At 47.0% G+C, this 23772-nt stretch overlaps 1 protein-coding gene across 6 annotated transcripts in view; it reads left to right on the top strand.

The window, feature by feature from the left end:
* Positions 1 to 1911: 1911 nt before the first annotated feature.
* Positions 1912 to 23772, top strand: part of LOC118513807 (protein abrupt-like) — a 104815-nt gene continuing 82954 nt past the window's right edge. The window contains exons 1-2 of one of the 6 annotated variants that reach the window (XM_036060012.1): positions 1912 to 2213; positions 11038 to 11448. The gene's annotated coding sequence lies outside the window, so the exon portion shown is untranslated. The remainder of the gene's footprint in view (positions 2214 to 11037; positions 11449 to 23772) is intronic. The other 5 variants (XM_036060011.1, XM_036060010.1, XM_036060016.1 and 2 more) reach the window with 5 other exon arrangements.

The raw sequence follows: 23772 nt of genomic DNA, 5'->3' as shown, positions 1-23772 counted from the left end.
GGTTGACACTGGCCGATCCCTTCTCAAGCTGACAAATGAATTCAACTGGCTTCGACAGTGCGGCTGACACTTGAAGAAGAGAAAAACAGGTACCCGGGGCTTGATATTTGAGACTAATCACGATCGTATCGTAACCGTTTGCTGGCTTTGGAACGAATCTGTACCGGGATCGGAGGAAAAGGACCAGAAATGACGCCAAAGAATTCTGCGCTCGGTGTGCAGGATGACTTCACCACTTTTTTTTTATCTATTACAAATTTCGTTTTCGAAAGGTGTTTAAGTGCTCTTTTGTTTTCTCTCGTTTGCAATTGATCGAAATGGTTTAAGTTTTTTACCCAACTAGATTTTCAATTTAATAGACAGTACACCTGAGCTTACGCAAACAATAAAATCCGAGAGTATATCTTCTCTTCAAATAAATCAAAAATTCCCCACCAACACACGCACAATCTTTTAATTAACTTCCTAGTTCATTACTCAACAGTGCGCTGATTTGAAAGCCGTCGTTGGTTTCAAGTAAGTTCGTTTGCTTTCTTTGCCTCAACAAAAAAGGCCAAAGATAGATAGTTCGACTGTCCAAACTAAAAACCCCCCGCGAGAGAGAAAGTGGATTTGACGTGTTACATCGTGCATGTGTGTGAACGGGGGCTATCTTTATGTGTACGCAGTTTGTATGAACGCACCCTGCATCTATTGAATGCAGCTGGCGCGTTATGCAACTGGGAGGTTTCGGTTGTGATAGGTTGTGATTTAATCCTAAATTATTGTATTAAGATTTTTCCTTCCTTTTTGATGAAGAGTTTTTAATTTCGAACCACTCAAACTTATCGCGCACGATTGCAGCACATTTCTTCACCACCCGACCATTATTCTCATTAATAACCGTCTCATTCCATTGTCACTCGGCTAAATGTGCAACACGCGGAATTAGTTTGGTGTGTGCGTTTTCTCGTTTGATTTGCTGTCGTGTAGATGGTTGGGCTGACCGCGGAATCCCAGCCCAAAAACGCACACATTAAATCACTCATACATCACGCTCGCCGCGACAGCAGTGGCACTCACGGTTGCATGTCGCATCGGATGCTGTGTCTCTTCTCCTGCGACGATCGCTCTGGGCAGTTTTGCGTACACTTGACCGAACAGTTGAAAGTGCATTTCTCATTAATATTCTTATTAATTTACATTGAAAATAGATTAATAAATTTTAAACAGAAAAATAATGTAAAAAGATCCTTAAAAAGGAGACAAACCCCTATTTTAGCAACTGTTTGCCATGTTCAATTGCTCGTTTTACTCTCCATGTGTGTGACTGTAAACGTCATGCAACCGAACACCGAACTCGGATGCCAAAAACATCGATGCGTACACTATTTGTCTCGTTTACGCACTGTATTAGCCTAATACGCTCCACGCTCCGTATGATGCTGTCAGTTTCTAATGGTCAAATACTTCTCCGCTTGCTTCGGTTTGTGCTCGGTTTGCTATTAAACCGGCTACCATTCTTGTGATAGAAGCAAGCCAAGTATTGCTATTTTTTGTGAGTTCCTAATCAAACTCACGATTTTTGATTTTTTTATGATTTTTTATGTAGTTTAAAGCCTTTTTTACATTGTTTTACAAATATTCGTCTATTGAGATATTTTTTTTGACTTATTGGAGTGATTTCAACCCCTAAATACCAACTCCGTTAGGGGTTCGGCTTTTCCTCTTTATGCTGGTGTGCGTAAAAAACACGCGGCAGTTCGGGCCGTTCATACGACCGACCGACCGACCGACCGAAATTCGAGACCCGAACCGGGAGAGAGAGAGCGAGAGTTCCATCTCATGCGCGTCTCTCACCAATTTCTTGCCCGCACACCGCACCACAACCTCTCCGGCACAAACCCCCTTCACACAACCATATTGCAGGCGAGCGCCGCAGCCAAACACCCATATTATGCTCCGGTAATCTTCGGCTCCGGTACACGATGTGCGCACTCTGTACGCGGCCAGCGTCGGAGGCAATTTCTGTATGTACCAACTGCTCTTGCCGTGCGGACACGTGCGTTCCGGTGTGCCAGCGTCTCAAACACCACGACGGGAACCAGAGACCGTGCGTACTCGCCGGGGGAAACAAAAGAAAACAACAGCCCGTGCCGCGTACGTTCGCCAGTGGCGCAAACAGACGGTGGAGCGCGCGCGATTCGCGGTGTGTGCGTGTGTGTTTGTCGGGGGTTAGTTAGCGTTTTGCTAAGATCCTAGATATTTAACCAAAAAACAGGAGAAAAAAAAGGGAAGAAAAAAACTGCAGAGATCCAGAGATCCACGGCGTAGTTCCTAGCGTCGGTTCGTCAGTGCGGAGATCAGTGTTGTGTGAAGTTTCGGGAGCTTCAATTTTTGGGTGATTGTGCATCTTGAAAAGATAATGTCCTCTCTAGTGATCGTTACGAGTTTTTTTCTGATGAATTTTAAAAGCGTTACAACAGTGAGCAATACCTGCAAAGTGTGTGACTAAAATTAAATAATATTGTGCAAATATGATACCGAGTGATCTTCAAACTCCATCTTCAAAGTGCATCAACATTGTGTTCTTAAAAAAATCGTGATGTTCTCTTTTTATTTGTGCAAAGAACAAATATGAAAACGTTTAGTGTAAATTGTGTGGTGTAAAGTGAAACAAGACACAAATGCCCTCTTGCAGTAACAATTTTATCTTCGCACGGTTTTCGGTTGCAATTACTCGTCTATTTTTGGGTGACTCTGGTGCGTTTTCGATATAGCTAGGGAGGTGTGTCGCTCGGCTCAAAACTGGTGCATCATTAATGTTGCTGCCAGCTTAGACGAATTCCCGTACCCAGCTTAGCGTTAATGCTGATGCAGCCTGAAAATTTATCAATAACCGAATCGCAATGATATCCCACCGAATCCCCTACCCAGTTTAATCAAATTAATTAGTTTGCTGCCTTGGCCGTCATCATCCCCATTATCGGGCGCACTGGTGTATGTGTGTGTGTGTGTGTGTGGTTGTCTACCTATCCCAACGACAATCGTCACGGTAGACAGAGTCGCGATAAGGGACAGTTACCTCCAAAAAAAATCGCTTATCTTCAACGACTGGCCCTCGGTTCGCTTGACTCCATTGTTTCGGAACCGGGGAGCAATCCCACTGATCGGTTGGCGCATCGCCCCAATCGGAAAGTGTCGATCGTGGATGATGTTCAACTGTTGTTGTCAAGAACTACTGTATCAAGGTTCTTCCAATGCTGACTTGATAGGTAGTTGCTCAATACAGTGTGAGCTGCATATTTGCATCACAATCGCGGCCTACTGTATATAAGGGCGCCCATGCTGATTAATTAATTTTCTGGTGAAAACGAAAACAAAAAATAGACTAATTTCTAGAGCCCTCCGATAACTATCGCACAAAGTCGATAAAGTTTGTGCAATGGTCGCTCGTTGGCTTGATGCTATCAGCATGAAGAAAACAAACCCCGAAATAAGTAACAACAGAGGGTAGTTAATCAATTTTTTTTTCTGTGTGTTGAGTATGTACATACACCGTCCGTTTCACTCCAACCCCCCAATCATCCCTTCCCCACGTCGGCAAACCCCGTCAGCAACAAAGTTGATTGATTTTGATTATGAAAAATTTCGAACCAAGAGCAGCAGTAGCAGTGATCAAAGTGTGTGCATGCACAAATACATTCCCTAATTTGTAGTGTGTTTCGCCTGCTCGTGTTTGCATATGTGTGTGTATTTATGTGCGTTTCCAGTACCCGTGTGTGTCTGTGTATGCGAGTGATTGTGGGGGGACAAATGTGCATATCGTTGACGAGCTAGCCAGAGCTGCCAGAGGCAGCATGCCAAAAACGGGCGAAGAAGGCGTTTATTATTTTGTGGTGCTTGTTTTGTTTGTTGCTTTCCTTGGTTGATTTTGTTTTATGTGATCCAATTCCTGCGTGAATGTTAGTGGTGGCGTAGAAAAAAAGGTGCTTTCCCTGTGTGTGCGGGCACACACCACAAAACATAACATCCCGGCACGATCGCGCGTGCGAACAGTGCAAAATAACAAAACAGCGCATTCGTTAGTGCTAAGAGAATGAAATTATTTATTTTTTATGTGACTTCCCGTTTCTTGTTTAATTTAATCTTTTCGTCAATTAAAATTGTTCCAATTTTGTGTTAAAATTAAAATCACCACTTTTTTTTGTTCGTGTAGTGTGTGAGAATAGAGTGAAAATGAGCGCTGAAGAATTAAACCGTCCGGTGCCTGATCCTGATTGCACCCTCGTGACATTGGCCAGAATAGCGGACCCGGCCGTAAGGTACCATTCTTCCCAACTCTTCCAAAGACCACAATCCACAAGGCAAGCAAGTGTGTGCGTGTGTCCTTGCTTCTCATGTTACATCTGATGCATCTGGATGCTGAAGTTCCAGATATTCTGGAGGGTGCTGCCACTTGCATTTGTCACCCTCGCGCTAGTGGACGAAAAACACCCGATATCGACAATCGATCGGGGAAAAATAAAACCCCCGCTCATCGAATTCGGAATCGGATTAATCAATATGAAGCATTTTAAAGGACACGCTGAACGATAGCGTCCCATAAGCGAAAGCTGCCAACAAAACAAATCCCAAAAAAAAAATGGAGGAAAAAAAGGGTAAATCATGGGGTGCCGGTTATTACCGTCCCTCGCACTGTCCGCTTTTTCCCGCCGGAAAATGTTGCCGATTTTCCAGCATCTCTCATTATTTTTGCTTCTCGTCATTTTTGTTGGCGCGTGGTCTAAGGCTGAAGCAGGCCACAGCGATGCTGCTTTTCTTCTCACACAGTACGCGGAAAAAGGAATTTTCCGATGTTTCTTGCTCTCTCTCTTTCTCGCTCTCTCACGCACGGTCGCTCGTCAGTCAGCTGTTGGCAGTGTCCTGGCTGATGTCATAAATCTCCTTTTTGCCGGTCGAATTGCCGTGGGTGGAAGGCCGATCTCGATGGAGAGTGCGAGAGAGAGTGCGAGAGCTCAAGCTTTGGGAGCATTTTCTTCTTCCGGGAAAAAAACAATTCCCGTAAGATACACCGATCAGACCGGAAAACAAAACGTTTTGTAGCAACATTTTTTTACCAAGAGAAATATTTTGTTTTTCTCACCAATTAATATCGGTATTGATTGGAGATGGGAAGAAAATCGATACACACCCCCTTCAATGCTCGAAAACTAACCCTCTTTTTTGTCACCCATTCTGGCCGGCCCGAAAGTGGAAAGCATTTGCCAACAGATACCCTCCGTTTCCCTGCTTCGCCTTCGCCAGTGGAACCCGGGACAGTTGTGTCGTGGCCACGAGCCAACGGCCCATGGGAATCGAAGGACAGCACAAAACGATCGATTTCCGAACCGATGCTGTGTGTTTTAGATGTGACTCAGAGACACACACACACACGCACACACAGCGAGAAAAAAAACCCACCCATCTGACCCTTAAAACAGGCCAGAAAGAATAACACACTTTTTATTCGCCAGGATTTGATTTCAATTCGGGGTAAATTCTTCATTCGAAGGGTTTTTTTCCGTTAGCCCTTCAGCTCTCGCTCTCCCTGTAGCTCGCCTAGGTCGTGTGTGTAACATTTCATTGTGCAAAACCGATTTCGCAAGCCACTGATTAGATCGGGTTGGGATGATAATAATTTTCGGTGCCAGCCTCAAAATCGAATCAGAACTGCTCCAGATTTTGGTCTCCAGCAGTTTTTTTTCTTTTCGTCTCTCCCGATTCGGGGTTTGGTCAGGGTAAATGTTGCAATTTTGTAGGGCCGAGGGCTTTCTGTTGGCACGCGTATCGATGTCGAGATCGCCGGGCTAATGCAACATCAGATTCAGTACCAACGGAAGGGATTAAATCAACCCTTCGTGTTTCGTTTTTATGCTGAATTTTAACTCCCAAACAGGGAAAATGGCTACGTTTGGTGAATGCGGATGTCGCCTCTTACGGGGTTTGGTGGACTAATGTTGCGAAAGGAAGGTGTCACTTACAGTCGCTTGCATTGTTTACCTCACTATTGCGGAACCGATGCCGACGGAAGAAGATCTCCGGTTCTCCGCAGCTTGCTCTTGCCGTTTCAGCCAGCTGAAGTGAGTGTTTCCGTTCACGTTGCAAAGGTGTAATTTAATGCCAAACATGACCAGGCAGTGTGTGTGCAGGAAAGGGATTCATCCTGTTATAACTACTCCACCAGCAATTAGCTCTACGCTTGAGTACTATTTTCTACATCAAACACGCGCCTCTTCTTATGATTAAAAATTTATCAAATATCGCTAATCAATTCCTTTCCAAATGAGACTCTCCACGCTTCAAATATGCATAAGTCTCGCTTAAGAATTGGATCGAAAGAACCCTCGGCGGTGACGATGTCCGGCTGCCACTTGCAAGTGTCTATCAGTGTCACAGAACCAGAACCGCAACTACGAGTCCCACCGCTCGGGACACGTAATGACACGTTGTTAAATCTGATGATGATCCAATGACACATGGCCCCCGCTGTCGCCACCCTTCCCCGTTCCCTCCTCACAGTTCTCCCGGACAAATAATTAACGGTATGCGAACTCGGTACGTCTTCAGTTGCTAATTTTCCCACCGAGACCACAACGGGGTCCACCACGTGCCGCAAGCTCAATACCTCTCGCCAACCACAACCGAACGTGGCTGAAAACAATAATTTATACTAGCACAGTGAAGGCACTGTGTAAGAACCAGTGCAGTGCAAAGAAGAAAAAAAAAACGCCAAGTGTACATTATTTTTGCAAGTGGCAAGTGGCTGCTACCGATGATAACCTACTTTAGCGGGACCGAAAGGCGAAAGAGAATTCTCCGAGGAAACTGGCGCATGCATAACCCAACGTGCACAATCGATTACTATCGATCCCGGTGCAGTGTGCAGTGCACTTCTTGGAAGAAAGGATTTTCGCCAACCAACATTACGCTTGCATGACGGCTGTCATGCAAATAGTCTACCTTGCAGGGGTTTTCAATTACATCTCCTGGTTAGATCATGTGCCGTTGCACTACGCTTTGATTAGTTCACTGACTATGTTGTGATGTAAAGAATCGATGCCTCTAGCAGAAGAAGAGTTTCCTAGCGAGCAAACTCACGAAGAGTTGTGGAGAGTTGTTTTGGGGCGATAGAAATTCGCGAAATTCCTCCCGCTGTGCTACAAAGTTGCTCAGTGCCGGTGTGTGTGTGTGTGTGTGTGTGTGGTAAACGTTTCTGATTGCTGCTACTCACTCACGGCCCACTGCCCACCCCACGGACCCACCCTCCCACCTATCACCTAGAGCGAAACGAGTAATTGACTTTAATTGAATTAATCGAACGAAGCAAACGAAACGAACGGGACGCAACCGTGCCGGGAAGGTCGCTAATGCACTAAAAGTTCTCATAGTGTGATGGGCGGCTTTTAGGGGGAGGTAGTGGGCGAAAGATGGTACTTACTAAACCTTTCTGCACACTCACACACACAGAGCGTGAAGGATGTTGTTTTGTGTGTTTGGCGAAGAAAATATATTGCTGATAAGCGAAAGTTTCTTCAGCAATGCGTAGTTGTGGTAGTAGTCAAAAGAGTACGAAGAAGAAGAATCACTAGTCGAAGTAAGTAAATAAATGCTAATAAAATCGCGGCCACTCACTACATTCCCCTCCGCGGTGAGACATTGTGAAGGAACTTTTCTGTTCGCCACCATCGCCGTTCGGTTGGCTTAGGTTGGAGTCGCCAGCACAGGAGGACTGGGAAAAGAGGAACAGGTTGTCAGAAGGGCTAGGGTTTAATCTAATTGACAATTATGTAACCAGGGGAACAGGTACGAAGGTGTCCCGAGCAATCCCGGGAGACTCCAAACTCCCTCGCCTGCTCAGAACCTCCAGCAGAAGGGGTTTTCCACCAGGCTGTCACTTTGTTGTTCATGCCTGCGCCGTTTCGCGATCGGTGCCCGAGCCGAGGCCGTTAGGTAATACACATCGACCTCGAACTCGCCTGTCTGGTGGCGCTTAAAGCTCCGATTTCGCACGTTAAATAAATAATACAATCCCTCTTTTATCCAGCTGAAAACGATGGACAGAAATAGTGGGAAAAATAAAGCCATCCTTAAATCACAGTGCGAGGACACTCTTTTTTTTCCTGCTTCCCCGAAAACTAAAATCTCCAACCAAACAGGAGAAACCTGGATGGGTTGCGCTTAAAACTTAATTTGATTAGCGAAAATTGAAGCCAACGAATGATTTATGCTCTCCGGCGCGCCTCTACCTCCGCTGGTTAGCCGTATCAGGTTTTGTGTCTCCCCCGGGCCTCTGCCGCGCGAAGGCTTCAAACCTCAGGGTGCTCCTGTTGGAACTGTGTGAAGTGAGGTGTTACTAAACCATCTTTTCATTCGCCGAATCCATCGATTGACGTTGCCCCTGAGGATGAGGAGACACACACACCATTCGTTCTCGCTTAAAGCGTTTCTGGTGGGAGCGAGGAGGAAAAACGGTCTGCAGAACTAAGACAACGGCAGGCGAACTCGCACACTTGTACGTAGCGTTGCCCTGGCCGTCGGAGGTTGATGGAAGGCGAGACGAGTAATTAATTCAAGGATTTTTAATCGTCAGCATGGTGCCATCGGTCTTCGCCCTTTCGCTTAGTTACGGAAGCTTTGGTGGAAAGCGAAGAGCGGCGGACGGTCGCGGTGAGGGGGCAATTGCTCGTCAGGAGTGTTTTGCTTTGCGCGACTCTGTGTGTACAAGTGTTGGTGACAGGATGAGAGAAAGAGAGATACGCCCGATTTTCGATGGTGAAGGTTGAAAAGTACCCCAAGAACTCGTCCGGCTGAGCAGAAAGGGTTGACGGATTCGTCATTCTAATACTACAGCCGTTAAATTATGACCGTAAACTTGAGGCCTGCGGAGCTGGCGGAAGGCTCGGGGGGGTATACTTCCAAAATATTTGCGCTTACTCCCACGAAAAGCGGAAAAGCGCGACTTCGTGTACTTACGCTCGCATTTCGATGGTTTAGGTGTATTGGTGCTGGTAATTAGAATCACCCCTCCGAGTCCGCGCGAAAAATGGCCGGCCGTGGCAGTTGCGGATGCCGGGAATACCCGGAACGGCCATCCATCCTCGATGGTCGGCAGTTGCAATGGTCCGCTCGAGAGAAAGAGAGGATAAAAACAAAACGGCAATAACAATTCTGGTGAGCAGGAGCGTGTGAGAGAGAAAGCGATTGCTGAGTAGTGGAGAGCAAGAAAGAAGGAACAAAAAACTGCACGAAAAAGGATGTGTATCTGCCAAACTTCCCCTGCAAGGTATGCAACACAAATACACCGAGCAGGCGACACTCACTTATCCTGCCCGACCAACACGAACCTGATGAACGATTGGAACGAGGCGACAGACGGTGGAGTGGCGAGGTAAAGGATTAGTTTTTCCGCCTGCGAAGGGCGAAAACTAGCGAAAACAGGAGGAGATTTTCCCGGTTTTTCGCGAAACCCACTCGTCATGTGCCGTGCACGAAGAATAAATAAAACCGGTCTCCGTCATGCAGACTCAACTAGAAACGCTCACACACAGACGCGTAAACCCGTAGGGAAACACACACAGTCAAACTGCATAGTTTCACGTGCAAAAACATGCAGGAGAGATCGCGGTTTTTGGTCCTAGTAGTGTGTTAGTAGTAGTGGCAGTAGTAATGGTGGGTAATGTGAGTTAGTTGTAGTTGAGGAAAATTATCCCTTGCACGAAGAGTTCTCCTGTGCGCTCCTTGATTAATCGTTACATTACCCGTACCCTTCCCTCCTTCTCCAACCCTGGTCCTCCTCGTGGTGAGTTTGTTCGGTGTCGCACGCACACACACTCTTGCATTCGCGGTATTAGCCGGGCAGTTTGTTGGGTAAAGGAGGCTGAACGGGGGATGTAGAGTTGGGACAATCGCGCACTAGCGGAATCTGTTTGCTGATTAGGGGTGCTTGCTGATGAGGTGGAACCATCACCGTTCCCTTCCACCAGCCCCATCCTGCTTCTCCTCTTCACCACATTCGTCCAATTATTTCTACCACCAGCCAGCCAACCATCCCTGTTGCCCTTGGTGACGACGGGGACAAAAAGCGTAAGGGAGAAAACAATTTAGGAGAGCAAACTCGAGAGATCCCAACGGTTGCGAGTGCGCAAAGTGAGAGTTCAAGTACTTGTAATAGCCCTCCGGCCCTTTTAGTTACCTCTCCCCGTTCAGCTTACCCTGCCCCGGTGGCCCACGAACTTGGTCGCCAAAAATCCTTTTGCATGGCCACCGTGATGAACGACACCAGCGGGTGAGTAATTGTTCGGCCACACAAAAAAGCATTACTCGACGTTCGCCTGGGTGTGTTTCGAGGTGAAACTGCGGAAACAAAAGAATTGTTTCGATGGTCGGCAAATAAAATGCCAAAAATTCTACCGACGGTTAGGTGGAAGCGAGAAGCCGTCTAGCATTGTACTCGGTGCTTCGAGTTAGGTGGAAATTAGAGTTACGAGAAGAGTTACGAGCACTTTAAAGTTGGTAACGCTTTTACATCAGCAGGCGACGCCTGCTGCTGTCAAATGACACAGCTGTACGAAGATGAAGAAGGATGGCTTTTAGCCGATCTAGTAGTTGTAGTAGTAGTAGTAGTAGTAGTAGTTGCAAAATCTCCATCTCTTTCTCTCCCATATCGATCGCTCTCGCTCCAATGCTCGCTCTCGTAACGCGCCAGAGATGGATGGATCGTCTGGTCTTCTTGGTACAAAAACCGAGGAAAAGTTAACCGTGTGGTAATGGGCGGAAAAATCAATACGCGGCACAATAACGATGGTGATAGTTTTTAGCGCTCATTTACGCCCCATTTTAATCATTATTACGACAAACGGACGGGATTCAGCAACCAAACGGCGGGGGTTTGGGAAGCGCACTTTCCCGGGTGGAAAACTCGCACATGGCGAACAAGAAAAACGCATACCCAAATAAATTTATTAAAGTGATTTAATCTGCAGATTCTAATAATTATATTTCGATTTTTGTTTTTAGTACAGCTTATCGGCATATACAAATTCAACTGAACAGTTCGTTACACATAAATTATTGCAAGTGAAAAATTTGTGAGTGAGCTAATGCAGTGGCAGTTATGAAAAAAACAAGTGTATACTAAATCGTTAACCCCGCGTATACTAAAGCTGTATCCAGTGGCAGCAGCCAGCTAAAGTGTTTCCCAGTTTGATAGCCAAATTTACCTATTTACTGGAGCAAAACATAACAAGGCAAAATAAAGGTGACAAGATTTCTATGACAACAACACAAAAGTTCAAATTCTTAGTGTAAGAAGTTAAGTGTGTCTGTGTGTGAGTGTGTGAGAAGAACGCAGAAGAAGAAGCAGCTGAGCTGAGTGTTTGCAGAATTGATTGCATCTTGTCCGCAGTACGCAGTCCAGTATCTCATAAGGTAAGTTCCAGCTTTAATGTATTGTATTCGAATGAAAGGAATAGAAATCTTCCAATAAAGACACTGATTTTGGTTGGCTCGAAAGGAAAGCGGCCGAACAGTTCGATCAGCTTGACGATTCCGATGACGACGGAACATAATTCATTCATACAACATGTTCACGCACACCGGTCTTTCTCTCTCGTTCTTTCTCTCTCTCTCTCTCGCTGTCTCACTTCCTTGCCAGCTCTCGACATTCATGAATATAAATGCTTCCACGGGGCTTTTCCGTGTACACATACGCACGTATTATTTGCGTAAAGGTGGATGGCGCACGAGGAACAAAAACAAACCCCCGACTGCACTGCTCCGACACGGCTTGCTCGCTTGCTTGCTTGTGGATGCTGTCGCGTGGAAAAGCATCCCTTTTTCGGAGGGCTCACACCCGGCAGCCAAGTGGCTCGGTGCGAAAAGGGAGACAACGATAAGCGGTCTCGTAAAGTTGGGAAAAAAAACGGCGGGACGGGACGCACTGGCACGCGCGTTTGTGGATCGCGCCGAAAACAGAGCGCGAAGTGGGAAATAAATATTAAATAAAATAATATGTTTTTCCTAGCGGATTGGGGTGGGTGCGAGGGAGAAGAGGCAAGGATCATGTCGAGGAAGGTCACACGATGACGGCACAGACAGCGCCGACGACGACGACGGCGACGATGTCTCTTTTTACTGTCTGTCTTTTTTTTTTCTCCTGTATCTGATATTCAAACGGAGTTTTTCCGGCTAGTTTTGCTTTTTTCCTACCCGCGGAAAAACACAGCCATGTTTGACTACATGGGCGCGAATACTCACCCCCCTCCCAGCTACACTTCTGTCAATACGTTTCTGGCTCTGTCCTCACACGCGCACGCGACAAGGATTCGTCATTGTGCCCTTTTTTTCAAACTCTGGCTCTTTCTCTCTCTCTCACCAGCTCCACTTGATGTTGTTAATTTAAAGTGAAAACAAAGCCAACGAAAAAAAAACACCCCCCCGGAAAAACAATTTACTCATCTTTTACACCGCCATCGCGCGTCCTGTGTGTTTGTGTGTTTTTTATCACATGCTTTGAAGGGTACCACATTTTCCCGGCCTGTGAACTCGGGTGGATGTAGCGGAAAATCAAAGGGAAGGGGAAAAAAAAGGAAAATCACAAGGTGCCGACGTTCTGGTGTTGGTTGTGCCACCCACAAGGAATTTCCGCCTTTGCATCATCCACTGATCGGGGATGCCGTCATCGACATCATCATCATCATCATCGCCGTCGCCAACGTCCGTGTCGGGAGCCGTGCTAGACGGTAACGCTTCACTTGGTGGCGTGCGACACCGGGCGAAAAGCGAAATGCTAAGGTGAAGAAAAGAATGCTTAGAGATTCGGAATTTCGGTGCGTTCGGGATGGGGTGGAGCAAGGTGGAGAAGAAGCCGGCTGGGGAAGGTCGCGGCACGTAAAGTGCGGTTTACGTTGAGAGTGCAGGAATTTTTCGTGGAAATCCGATTTAGCTCGACTACTGGAAACCGTGCATATGCCAATGGGCTGGGAAAACTGTTGGGAACGCAAGCAAGTAAAACAGCAGGAAAAAGGAAAACCGATGTCTCATGAACTTGACTGTTGTTGGTAGTCATCGCCTGCTTTGAAGGCTGCGTTCGATGATGTGTTCTTCGGTTTGAGTGTTGTGCGCTTACCTACGCGACAGTTTACGATTGTAAACAAATCATTTAAAATGCGCTTGAAGCGAGTCGGCTTTAAGCGGTTTAACGAGTTATTTAACTCCTTCATGCATTGCTGAATCCTTTTCTTCGATTTTGAGGTTCACCCAGAATTGTAATTTTATTTGAATTTTGCCGAAGGATTCACTCTACATTTCTCTATTTTCTTTTATTGAAACAGCCTTTATCTTTGTTTTAATAATATTAACTGTTTTTAAGACTACAAAAAACCATTTTGTAAATAATGACTTACATTTGACATTAAAATGAACGCAAATGACCATCTCTTACAGTCGCCAATGAATACTCCGGAAAGGACCGAATCCTATGCCAGCTTTGATTATCTTGTCTTGACCAATGTTGTCCAGGATAACCTGAGTATTTATAGACATTCTTTTATACAGCAATTCTTATAGCTTCTTACAATAGTTTTTATCCCAAAACACACTCATACCAACGAAGAACCTGACGACGAACACACTGGAAAAGAGAGATCCCGCTCGCAATTCTGTGGTTTCCCGCATCTCTTATTTGATGACACCGAATTGCTGCGCAAAGTATCTTATCGCAACTGTCGAATGGTCGATTGATAAAACAGAACGAAAATGGAGAACGACCTTAACACCCTTCGTTTTTGAATGGGGCGAAATTCTTCGCCCTTTTGGTGCGAATTTTGATTCAATGTCTTTCCCGCACTGTCAGCAGCTGCGGCAAGCGGGAGCGCGCGCTTGTGTGGCTCACATATCGGGAGCAAGAAAGATAAAAACGCCGCTGTCCGGTTCCAGCTTGGAACAGATCATTCCAACTCCGAGGAAGACTCGCCCTGCTTCTTCACCTTCGTGTCCAGCAAAGGTTGCGATAAGGAATCATAACGCACACAGCTCGCACTGCCCATCCCATCAAGTGTGGCCGAGTGATTGAAAGCGTTATTAATCAAAGCCGAACCAAAACTGCTTCAAACTGCTGACCTGGACCGTTGCCCCGGTTGTGTGCGCGATTACGAGCAACCCAAACAGCCCAAGTGTCCCAAAGTTTTTCGTCTTCCGTCCACTTCTCCAGAAATTGTAGCCTAACGTCGCCAATATTCGGTACGGATGTCCTGCGTGGTGCTTGCTCGCCTCCCAGCAGCATATTTCCTCATTTTGCCGGTGACGGTTATTAGGCGCACGATTATGTAATAATAATCGATAGAAACCATAACCAAACCAGGGGCCATGTGCCGTGCTTGTTTTTTTCTGGGAAAATATCCCCCCCTGCCGTTTTCACACAGCAGAGGGCACACAGAAACCGAGAGCCCTGGACCAGGAGGCTAGGGAAACAATTTCAATTAATCTTAAGTACACGCATAACTCCGGGATACTTTGCCGATGGTTGATGGTTGATGCGATTGTGCCATGGACGACACACGGCCCTCCTAATGAATGTCCGGGAAGTGGGATGTGACCCGCCGATGTGCGGATGACGCATCGTCGATGCAGAAAGTTTGTCACACGGACGAGTTAGCGTCGAGTGCCCCATCGAGGGCGAGACGAGGCCTTGACCCGATCGGCTGATGCAGCTGGCGAGTTCCGTAGTTTCGGTCAAAAGTTAGTCCCAACTATCCGCAACCGGGCTGAGCTGGGCTGAGTTTCCCGGGTCCTGTCGGAATTCGCGCGGTGAAACGATTAGTCAAAGCAGCGGTCGAGCCTCAACGCCGGGTACTTCTAGGAATTGTGTCTGCAAGAAGAACGGTTCGGCTCGTGTACGCCGGTCTAGGTGCCTCGTTGCTCCGGGGGGAGATTATTGATTTTACGGCACCCCGAAAGCACCGGACGTCCTAAGGCGAGTCCAATTTTATCCGCTTCTTTACCGTGCTCGAGGGTAACAGACGAACGAAGAGTCACACGAAAGGCATGGACATTCAATTTGTCAAGCGCTGGGTGCTTGGAAATGGAGCAGAAATTCAGATCCGAATCCGCGACATGGCGACAACCGTCCTTGCGCGCGGAAACTTTGGGCATCCCCCACGTGTCAGACTTTTTGTGAGCGAAACCACCACCGGTACCGACTCGACTCGGCCGGCATTTGATTCGATCTCCTTTCGAACTGTCGGTGTAATTAACTTAAACTTACATTATCACAATTGAGGTGCAATTGACGACGGGGAAGTACTGGGAAGGGCTGGTTGTGGATTTCGGTTAGCGAAAGTTGCGTTCATTCGTACCATGCTCCACACTCCTACAAACCGAGACCCGAGGCATTCGGCGCTGGGCTCGGTGACGAGAATCAAATCAACGGTCGCCCAAAACCGACCACGCGTCCTCCTGAAGCCCCGGAGAGTGAGTGTCTTTGATGAATTGCGTCAATATTCGTCCGCACCCCGTCACGTCTGTGCGCAAATGGTCATCGTTACTGCGCAAACGAAGTAGAACTGTGTGCCACCGCACACCCTGCCCCTTGGCGGCTATCACTCGGACCGCCGCGAACGGAGATCCGCGAGCGCTGATTGTGTCTAGGCACGCTGTGTCTGTCTAATCGACTGCACGGCGCGCTGCTTGGTACTTGGCCGGTTTGGTGTGTTGGTACCGATACACACCACACACACACACACGGACACTTTTTGGCGGCTGCCAAATGTTGGACCCATTTTGGAGGCCGACATTCGAGGGTGCGAGTCGGTGTCGGTATGGAAAATAATTAATATGTCGTAAAATGTAATTAATAAAGTTTTATTACTTCCTTTTTATCAGCGGAACGGCACCGTTCGGTGGGGTTCCAGGGGAGGGGACGGTGGCAACGGAGGGGGTGGCGGTGACGATTGTCAATTGCGATTGTCGTCGGTTGCGTCGTTGCCATCGTCGTCGTCGTTGTTGGTGGTGGTAGTTGTCATTTGTACAACCGCAACATCGGCAGCAGTAGAAGTCACTGCTGGGAAGTGACCATGACAACGGATAGGAGGCCTGATGGAGGTGCCGTGTCTTGACTGGCTCGCTTCCCCTCTCTCTCTCTCTCCATCTCCTAGTGCCGAACGGCCGAACTTGCCAAACATTTTGGAGGCATGGACAGGCGAGAACAGCGCGCGACAGCATGAATGATGATGGTGGAACGGAAGTGCTCACAAATTGCAATGCAATTAATGACGTTGCAGTGGCCTGTGTGAGCAGATAGCTAGCTAGAGAACTCGCCTCGTTCCCGTATGGCATCATGATAACCCTCACCAGTCAGTGCTAGTCATCTGCCAAAAAACGGGGCTTTTGGCTGTCGGAGAGTTCATTCGCAAGGCGCCTCTTGCGCCTGAAAGGTAGGCAAAACAATTGCACACCCAAGGAATTCATTTGCACCGGAAATAATGCTCCGTTTTTTGCTTCCAACGAGAGTTGTTTCGAATCATTTACCCCCGAACCGATAAAGATAAGGCTCTCCAACTGTACCATTCCATCGCAGTACAAAAGGAAACTCGAACCTGGAAAAAGGAGACGCAGACGACCCCGAGAAAAGCTCATTCGAATGTTTCAGTGAGGCAAGTAAGCCTTTTGAGGCGAGACAACGACAACCAAGAACGACCTAACCGTAGCATCAACATGTTGTCGATAGAGCATTTGCCCCGTCCTTTTCCCTGTGTTTTCCTCGTCCTTTGTTTCGGTTTGGCTTCTTCCCGCGCTGATGTTGCTGTGTGACGGCGCGACCGTAAGCGATTCTAGCGCTTCATTATTCTTCGCCGCAACAAAAAATGTATTCTGCTGCCGCATCCCTCGAGCGGTCTTCGGAATGGTGCGGCGCGGTTCGAAGGCTACGATTTTATAGCCTTATTATTGCGGACCTCCCGTCACTCATTTTCCAGTCGGCTTCGCTTCAGCATTCGGTATCTATTTCATGCTGGGGGGAAACCCCTTTGCGACATGAGCGTTTTATGCTTCGGCTGGAAATGGTCATTTTGGATCGTTTGAAGCGATGGGACTTTAGTGAAAAATCTTGCTGGAAACTTTGAAGTGCAGGGCTTGATTGTTCTCTTAGTACTAAGAGTTTCCCTCTGTACTAAAAAGATTTATTCCTGGAGGACTCCTCTTATACTTTAGCTAAATATCGCTTCCGATCTTTACGAACAGCCATGATTACTCCTAAAGGCATCTAGAATATCGACCCAAAAACTCTTCTGATGATGAAAGACAGAAACATTGTCGTGTTTTGTTTGTCTGTACTAAAAACACACACACCGTCTCCGGAGTTCTTATCCGTCGCTCCAAATAGAAGTTCATCCACAGCTCCCGCGAAATACCATTACTTGTCCTCCATCTTCCAAGGATAGCCGGTTAGCGAGGTTAGCTGTGTGCGCCCGCCGGACGCTCGTAACTTTCTGACGGCAGCATAACCATGACATAAGCAGAACAATGGCAAATAGACGCCGAAATAATTATTATTTATTGCGGGCGCCGAAGTTGCTCTATTCCGCGTAAGGACGGCAGTGCATCTAGCTTTGCTGGCAGACTTCGTTTTTCGTCGTTCTTTCACGCCACCATCTCTCTGTCTCTCCACGTTCCCAGCCGACGATGACGGTGAAAAGGGTCAAAAAAAAGAACCAGGCAAACATGACGCGACTGAAGAAAGTACAAACTTCTTGCGGGAACTTCTTGCAATCGCGGATCATGGGGAGTAGAATAGGAGGGTTGGTCTCATGGTCGAAAATGAAATATAAGAGTTCAACAAGCAACTGACAGCACCGTTGGTGACTTTTGTTCCACCGAAAGCCACCGACTAGCGTGGCAACGAAGTAATCGCATCGCAAGACGAATTGGTACAGTTTTATTGGGAAATTATGGTGATGAAATTGTGTTCCGCACAAAGTATGGTTGACCTTCAATTTTTAGAATAAGTTAACCGGAGTGGCTTTTAAATTGTAGCCAACAAATGTCCTCCCGGGTCGCTTTGATCCTCTAACACAATAAAAATACAAAGTATTTCGCCCGAATATACGATCGTGACTCGTGATCGCACCTTAATTGCTTTGGAAAGCCATAAAAGGTGTGCAGTGCATCCTTTCGGCTTTTCGGCTTCTAATAGTTTGAAATTAGAAGGCGACTTGCAAGTTTTGAACCGAAAATAAAGCTTTACGATGCCGCCGGACTCTGCCGAGGGGACCCAGAGTGTTCGGATGGCGAAACAGCTCATGGATCGTAAAGCGAAATATAATGTATCCTTCCGGCGCGTTCCGGCCAGGGTCTCGAGATATTCAACCAAAATGTTCCAAAAAACTTTGGACAACAAAAGAAACAAAAAAACAGGCCCGTTTTTTTACGAGTGTGCAATATTTTTTTATTGTCCTCATTATTTATTTTCTCTTCGCTTAACGCAGACCCGAGCAAGGATCGGCGGGACATAATTTGTACCGAGAGATTCCCTGGATGTTCGTCTAATTCACACGACACCGTTTGGGACTGTGAGTCAAAGGGTTGGCGTACCTCATCAACGTGCAACGCCTGGCTGGAACTGCTTCCCGAACTGATTGCAGTGCCGTGCTGTACGTGAAGCGAGCGTTTAAACGAGGATATAGAAAGAGATTTACTTCCGACAGTCTATTGCTGGTGGATGCTTTTTGTTTTCTCCGTCCCAGACTACGACAGCATGTGCCCGGACAGGAATTGGTGTTTTATTATTTTTTATTGCCACCCCTGCAACACTGTATTCTTGCGGGGTTTTGCAGTTTGCAGTGCCTTTGCCGGTGATTTTTAGCACTGCCGCATCATTACCCGAACGACCGTTGTTTCGGTGGGAATAAATTGTCCGCTTCCTTGGAGAGCGCCGAACGACGGTTGTTAAATCACGGAAGAAGGATACACTGTAAGGATCATTGCCTTTACCTTCATCTTGCCCCAAAGCTAGTCTGCTTCAGAACCCACCTTACCTTGTCCGGAGTGCTTGTGCAGTTTGCATTTCTTCACGCAGGCAAGCCAGCTCCGAGCAGGGTTTCTAATCGGATAAATTATGCGTTATGATGTTTGGGACTGCAGCCCAAACGAAAAAGGACACAGTCCGTCATTATCCTTCTGACCCCTTAGCATCGGTGACACTTAACCGTAGCAAGTAGCCGTTAAGCGTTGTTTGCCCAATGGAGAAAAAAAAAAATCAAACACGGTTCGGGTCGTCAGGTTGAGGTGTAAAGGCGTGATCATTTGTCGTACCTTTTTATTTCGGTGGCTCATAATGACCCGGTGGGAGCAATATGGGAGCAAGTTCCGAGGTGCGCTAAATGAAGCGCAAGATGAAGCAATAAGGTTCGTTTAGATCTTTTTTTAGTGGACACCCTAAGTGGCCTTCTTGCTGGTGCTGGTGTACCGTGTCACCTAAACAAAGTCCAATTAACCGCCTGTAAGTGTTGGCCGACGTATCTCGATCTTCTTCAACCTCCAAAAACTCGCCTCCCGACAATCGGAGTACATTTTTTGAGCCCATTGTTTCACCTGCCCTGTTCTTGATTAGAGCTCTGCCGGTCGGAGAATGGCCGAAAAATTCACAACCAATTAAAGCAGCACTCGGCACTTGCAGGGTGAGTAGTTGCTGACCACTACCCAGACAACGAAACCTCAACGTGAACCGACCGTTTCGAGGCTCGAGGGCACTCTGTACAACCGAACAATTCAAGGTCAGCTTCGCGACTCCGGGTGGCTCATTTTTCATTCCGGCTTGCACCGAGGAACCACCCGCTTCCCGGATGGTGTAGGTGGCCGGAGAGCTGCGGGTGTGCGAATGTGTCCATTGTTGTTTGGCGGGCCAGCATGATCATCGTTTCCCGGCGCACCCCAGCCATACTTTCGGCGAGGTACGCTTCACGTCCATCAAAGCGCTAAATTTATTGCAACTCGCAACAACGGGTGCGGACGCTGGACACAACGCACGCGGCCGGGGTGTACCGTCGGCGGCCGGCGGGTGAGCACCCGGTAGACGAAATGAATATCAAATAAAAACTTAAATAATTAGCATACTAATGTTCAATTAGTTCTTCACCTCGCGTTTTGTCTGTTGTCTGTTGCGGCGAGGGCTAGTTTTTTGCTGTTGTTTTATTTCGTGGATAGGCTTGTCCATCAGCGTGTGTGTGTGTGTATGTTTGTGCTGGGCAGGTGGCAGGGTCACAACTTTCAATTAAATGCCCAGTCCCAAGACTAGGATGGGCTTGCGAGCCCATCCCTTTCGGTTGATGTGGCAACTAGTCACTTCCGGACGTTAGAAGACAAAACTGGGATCGAACACAGCAAAGACTAAAGTTGGTCCTCTAATTCTTTATTCTTAAGCTTGGTAAAAAAGCTTTTGTGATGAAAAGTTTAAAATTGCATTATATTTTTCTATTTTTTATTACAAAAACTCGAGCAAACGGGAAAATAAATCAATTGTTACCAATTATAAGAACAAGCTAGGAATAGCTCGTTGTGTATAATGAAGTTTTAGCATGCCTGCTTCTAAGTGACCGAATAGAGAGAGAGACGGAGAGAAGAAGAGATGAGTGTGCAGAGATAAAGATGTTATATTTATTCTCTCCTCTCTTGGACGTGCATTTGAAAATAATTTCCAGAAAGCGCAAGGAAGCAATAAAATTAACTCCAGTCGGTGCTCTTCTCTAGAACTTTACAGGGGTTCCTTTACAAGCTTCTAAAAAAAATTTCCAAATATTCTGACAGCTTTTTTCACAACACAAAGGATTTTTCTTTTTTCCACCCCTTAAACATCTTAAATTAGTCACAGTGCCGCTATAAACTAACCTTGCACCAGTCGTTTTTACCCTAGCCTTGTTTAGGCAATTTTCGAGATAAGAAAATAATACAGCCCACAAAGACCTCATCGTACCCATTTGATTTGTAAAAATCCCTCCACCATGTGAAAATGTGAAAAGATTTTAATCATGCATCCCCCCACAAAACCGGGAAGCTTTAAAACCCTTAAGTGCGCGCACACTGTGAGGGAGTGGAATAATTAAACTAATAAATAATTACCATCAGAGTGTGTGCGCGCGCGCGTACGTCCATTACTTTCCGGCGCACTAACTCCACTGTCCAAAAGTTAAGTGAAAAGTCAGCGCCCTCCCAGGGAAACTCGATCACCGAACACAAAGAGATCCGAGTGGAATGTTGCTGCAACGTACCTCGAGCATTGAAAAGGTGTTTAGGAGAAAGACGAAAACCCGCTCGTACGCCTCCGAATCTCTAAACACTCCCCAAAGTAAATAAGATATTCCATCCAGTGGGAAGCGCCACAGCGCAGGGAGGAATTCAAAATTCGGGCCCGCTACATAATTTTGCCGCTGGTGGCCGCATTTTCGCCCGCGGATTAGAAACTATTAATACAAACACACAAACCGTGCGGCACCTCCGTTACGACCCTTCCGTTTCCGTCTTATCGGACCGGAGCGATCGTGACGGTTCGGTGGCTTTTCGGTATCGAAGTCTTCGGACGTTCGGTTCTGGAGCAGCTAAGGCCACCGGTTTAGACACTTGGACGACGTCAGCTAGTTACCCTTTCAATTTTTTCTCCCCTCAGCTCTCTTTCTCTCTCTTTGTTTCGAATGCGTTACACCTATTTCTCATCTCGATCATACGATCATGAAGAAATCTCACGTGTGGCGGTATTTGTGCGCGAGTGCGTGAAGGTGGCTTTTTGGTCAAGTTTTTGGACGGTAGTGGATAATGGAATTGTAATTAGAAAACAAGTAAAGGCAGGGGAGCAAAGGTCGACTTGGCTTGCCACGACACCGAACTTAATATGGACGTTCGATTTCGCCTGTCAATCATTCATGTTTCGCTGGAGTTTTACTGTTAGATCTAATTTAGTCGTTCGATTTAGCTGTTTTCATCGTTGTGGCTGTGTGCGACATTCGAAGGTTACGAGATAATTATAACCTACGGATGCGGAAGACCGGAAACTGGCCATTGTGAAATGCATTGTAATCGTCACGCCAACTCATCACACCCAATCTATTCCAATCGATCCTCTAGCTTCAGGTGTGCTGTTTGATGTGTGCGGAATGAAATTAGCAATCTTTCTAAACGCACCATCAAAAATGCGCTTTCGCATTCGAATTGACCACTAAAAACACTCCAAGCCAGCGCTTGGAATGCAGTTTGAATAGGAATTTCCACACCATCCACGCACCAGGGTAACCAGGGGTGCGGTTAACGACTGGTCAGCATTTTCATTTTGATTAGCGCCATTCTTCTTGTTTTTCCCTCGCCGTAGTTGAATCGGTGAAAACAAATTCCGCCGGCCCGAACTGTAACTGTTTTTACTTACAGCCCGTCGTCGCGCTGCTGTCCGTTGTTGGTGGCACTGTGCGTTGTGCAATGGTCGCTAATTAGTCGAGACTCGCATTCGGTTGATTAACATGTTACGGCTTGCGGATGGTCAACCGCGTCATCCCACGTTTCAGCGAGTGAGGAGGAGGTCGGGGGGGGGGGGGGAGCAACTGAGGAAGGGAAGGGTCAAACCAACCTCATCGAAGCGAGTCGCAATGTGTCAATTTGCCGATACGCTAAATGTCGTACTTGAGTGAAAATCTCATTTATGCACCTCGGCACACGGCCGGGCGACAAATGTACTCGTTCCGCCCAAAAAAGGGTGTCGATGATGGTGATGTTGATGATCGGTCACGAGTGACCTTTTACCGGGGAGGGGGAGGGTTTTGTTACATGGTAGCGATCAGGAAGCGAAACAGGCACTTGAGATTTAGTTAGTTTAGTTGTTTTTTAATTAAATTACTAAAGCTTTTAAAATTATTCTTCTCTTCTCATCGGTCCATTATGGCTTCATTAGGCAAGATCAGTCTCAGAACAATGCTCCACAATTGTACAGTGTTTGTGGTTGGAGGCCCTCCTGCAAGGCACTTCAACTCTCCGTGTTCAATTTTTTGGGAACCAAGCAATGGGCGTTCTTGGCGTACCTTAGCACAGTGGTACCACGCGGTTGGTGTCTTTTCGGAGCACCTAAAAACATGATGCGTACACACACACCGCTAAGCAACGCGCGGCTTAGTTTTATGACTTTTTAATAAAACACTATTAGCATGATTTGATGACCGAGAAGTGCGGTCGCCCGCTTTGCTGGTGTTCCGTGCCGCTTTCCGGTGGTGGCCTCTCGCGTTGGTTTATTTTATATTTTTCTACCTTCGCTTACCTTCCCGGACACACAATGCAGCCGTTTGTTAGATTTAATTAGTATTCAAACTACAATTACCTCCGTGTTTGCTCACGGCCGCGAGAGCTTCGAGTCTTGTGTTCGAGTGTTGGAGTGAGGTTCATGGTGCTTGCCGGTCGGTCATCACTCCAGCAGCAAACGATACTTTCCTAGCTCGAGCCTTCTTACACTATCAATAAACGGTATGAATTTCGCGCTTGCACATCGTACGCGAGTTGCGAAAGAAAACCTTGGACGGCTCGGCTGGTCGCAAGGTATTAATCAATTAATCACGATCACGATCGTTTGCTTGACTTACCGGATCGCGCACCGATGTGTCGCACTAGCTGGATCGCTTAGTTTTCTCTCTAATTTTTCCCACCTTCAGTGTTTTTCTTCCCTCCCCCCCCCCCCCCCCATCCCTCTTGGGTGCTAGTTGTGCAAGTAAATATGGCTCACTCGTCACGTGC

The sequence above is a fragment of the Anopheles stephensi genome, chromosome 3 (assembly GCF_013141755.1).
Source record: "Anopheles stephensi strain Indian chromosome 3, UCI_ANSTEP_V1.0, whole genome shotgun sequence".
Taxonomy (NCBI): Eukaryota; Metazoa; Arthropoda; class Insecta; order Diptera; family Culicidae; genus Anopheles; species Anopheles stephensi.
Note: the sequence above shows the minus strand (reverse complement) of the source record. Positions and strands in the feature narration are given on the sequence as shown.